The sequence below is a fragment of the Anneissia japonica genome, unplaced genomic scaffold, assembly GCF_011630105.1.
Source record: "Anneissia japonica isolate Jap-2015-1 unplaced genomic scaffold, ASM1163010v1 scaffold287824_len104088_cov138, whole genome shotgun sequence".
Lineage (NCBI taxonomy): Eukaryota > Metazoa > Echinodermata > Crinoidea > Comatulida > Comatulidae > Anneissia > Anneissia japonica.
In genome coordinates this window covers 52,620-56,045 of record NW_022744323.1, presented here as the reverse complement: position 1 = coordinate 56,045, position 3,426 = coordinate 52,620, and the positions used below count along the sequence as shown (strand labels likewise).

Genomic DNA, 3,426 nt, shown 5'->3' with positions numbered 1-3,426 from the left:
TAGATGTTTACATATATGGCCACAAATAAAACAAGAGGAAACCTTTCTAGTTATATACTTAATAATGATTTATTGGGCTATGGGGATTACAATAGGGACTTATAAATTCGACCTAACCTAACCTAACAAACTACTCACGTGAGACCGTCGGCAATGCAGCGTACGCTTGTAGAAAGTAAAATAATAATAAATGCAAGAAGTCCAACAAAAATAGAGTTCAGAATATACGGCAAAACAGCGAGTTCCAATGACGTAACAAAGTTCAGTTCCGGAAGATGTCCAAAATCGCTTCCACTTGCAATCGCCTGGTTGCACTTGGTACCGGTATTTGTTCTTCTGATTCAAGTCAAGAAATTAGTGAAACCAAAAGTCTTCTTCCTTATTAATTCAGGAAGGTTTCCAGTCAACAGCTTTCTGAAGAAGATTCACATTTATCTTAAGTCTTTCCGACTATAGGACTATACTGTGTGCTGGAGTTCCGATCGGGATATCTCAGTGTTCCTTCTTCTCTGCTGTGTCTTTTTCCTTCTTTTCTGTTCTCCTTTGTTTCCTTGGATATTCTGGGTATATGTAGGGGATCTGGCTCCACCCTACTCATTCGAATATTCAATTATCATTGGTCCTTTAGCCTCAGGCAACACCCAAAGTCACTGTCCATTCCCGATTTCCTGTGTCCGGTCATACATTATTTGATGTTGACAAGACGTTTCCTTTACTTCCTCAGGTATGTCGACAACATACCACCCAACTCTCGGGAGAGGGTTAGCTGGTGGTATTTATTTGACTATAGGAAATGGAATGTTCAATGGGTCATTAACCTACAGGCTAAAACAGTATTTCATTGTATAGCCTCTTTGGATACGGGATAGTTTTGATTAATATAAATAAATAATATAGAATAAATTTAAAGGTACTTAAGATTAACTAAAAAATACTACATATATATATATATATAATATATATGTGTGTGTGTGTATATGTATGTATATGTATTCATATATGTATTCATTCATCTATCCATTCATTTATCAATTGATCAATCAAATTATTGTCCCTGTTCATTCATTATTTACCTATCCATCATCTATTGGTTAAATCATACATTAACGCAACTGTACAGTTAGGCTGTTATGGTTATGTATTTCAAATTAAACATAGGCCTACATTAAACTGTTGAAACAATTAAAAAATATTCTATAAAAATAATATATCCAATAAGTAGGGGTGGAAAGTCTGAGCGCCCACCCCCAATTTCAAAAGGTTAATTTTTTAAAGCGCGGTTATTTCATAAATCGTTTCTCGCTAAATTCTATAGCTACATTGCATTTAATTTCCAGCTCCTTTAATAACTTAACTGTGGTACGAAATTTATTAAAATTTGATCAGTACGATTATAATGATCCACATGAAAAATATTACCTGGAGGCCTGCACAGATATAAAGGATTAAAAGCATTATTTATTCAGGCAACTAACAACACCTAAGTGAATGAAAATTTAAATAGAATTAATTAGGCCATCGCAATAGGTTTCAGAAATCCAAAAGGCCCTCAAAATGCTATTTGTCGGAACTTCCGCTTCGCCACAAAACCCCCACCAGGACTCTGGTTTGGGGAGGTGGGTTAGATGCCAACAGCCTAAACCTCGCAAGACATATCAGAAGTTAATATGAGTTTAAGTAAAAGAGAGTTCTATTATGGCGGCTAAAGAAAAACAACGTTCGGCAGTACGGACATGCAAACCACACCATAATCGCAAGGAGCTGTGTACTCAATAGATTTATTATTACAACACAAGCCGTAAAAAACATTGAATCATGCAGTTTCAAATGCAATACGTATTACATACTCCCCACTAGCCACGAAAAAACGACGGCATATTAGTTCAATAAGAACGGCCATTATTGTTTTAGGTTGTTATTAACGTAATTCATAATAAATATAGACCTACCACGTCTAGATAACAACCATGGAGCCTCCGTTTATGTGGCAAATATTACCATGTCTTGTAATGGCTTCCTGTGTAATTTTCTATACAACTGTACATATTCTTACGACGTGTCGTAGTGCATTAAACATAGCAAGACTTAAGGTTAAGGTTCACCAGTAAACACATCGGATTTACTTAAGGCTGCCGAGACAATATCCACTAGGCAGTGAAGTATTATGTGAAAACCACTTGTTTCGGTACGGTACAGTACAATAAATCATTCAAGTAAAACGTTCAACTTGAAGAACAAAAGTATATCATTACATGCAATAATAATAATCGGGAATCTTACCATTAACTTAACCATTTAGTCCTCAACTGCGTAGACCTACATACGTTATACAATAATTTAAATAATATTGGGGAATTTCCACTAAAGGATGCACAATATAGGCCTATATTAATATCTTATGTCAAAGTTCATGCGCTGTGATACAAAATTCAGTGAATGTGACCGTAGGCATACAGTATAACAAATAGAAAGCAAAAGAAACTAATACAGGAAATTTATGTAAAATTACAATGCGAATGCAGTTAAGAAGAGGTCAGAGATATACAATCATCTCTGTTAGAGAGTGGCTGAAAAAGGGATGAAAAAGAGAAGCCAAATTAGGGAGGGAGAGGGATCGTCCCTATTTGAGGAGAAAAACCATAAGAATGTCTATGTATTCGACATATTAGCAGAATTTGAAATCGAATAAATGATCTTTTTGAAACCCCTAAATTGTCATAGGCCTATTTAAATTTCGTTGACGTCACCCCTGAAACATTTTCTAAAGATTTTGACCACGACTGAGGCCTACGTTACGTTTTTTTCTTCAGGGACATCGCCTCCTCCATCGGGGGACATCGGAACCACTGTCGGGCAAATCCTGGCGCCACCCCTAAGTCAACTAGATCAATGTTGTCGTTTATCCCTTCTCCTAATAAAAGAATGATTTTTTTTTTTAAAGTCTATAAGGTTTTAATATTGAAATCGCTCTCCCACCTAAAAAAAAAAAAAAACTTACTCTATTAAGATTTCTTGTTATATAACTTCATGTTGTTAATTGTCAAAATGTTGGGTATAAAACTCATCATTATTGCCGTTCAGTATCTATATTACCAATTGTAATTTAGTTTCCATGTTTCACATTTCTAAACAATACTATAGGCCTACCAAATCAAACAATATGAATAAATGCATCACAATTCGTTTTTGAATAACAATTATTAAATAAAGCATGCTTATGACATTAATTAACCAAATAGGTAGACTAGGCTAGAGGAGAGTATCGGAAGGGAGCCTGACCCAAGCTGTGATATGGGTACCACGACGAGCACAAATAAACCCGGATATTCAGCTTAAACTGATGTTCGTCTAAAGACTCATCTCTTTAGTTTATTTTAATTTGCAAATTTCTAGCGCATAGAGACCTATGTATTTTGCGCTTTACAA

The 3,426-nt window shown here is 35.3% G+C and overlaps 1 protein-coding gene across 3 annotated transcripts in view; it reads right to left on the bottom strand.

The window, feature by feature from the left end:
- Nucleotides 1-2,639, bottom strand: part of LOC117119637 (E3 ubiquitin-protein ligase TRIM71-like) — a 9,003-nt gene extending 6,364 nt beyond the window's left edge. The window contains exons 1-2 of one of the 3 annotated variants that reach the window (XR_004447218.1): nucleotides 1,950-2,243; nucleotides 48-784 (exon numbers count right to left, since the gene is read on the bottom strand). The gene's annotated coding sequence lies outside the window, so the exon portion shown is untranslated. Of the gene's footprint in view, nucleotides 1-47; nucleotides 785-1,949; nucleotides 2,244-2,280 lie in introns of those variants that run through there. The other 2 variants (XM_033264470.1, XM_033264469.1) reach the window with 2 other exon arrangements.
- Nucleotides 2,640-3,426: the final 787 nt, after the last annotated feature.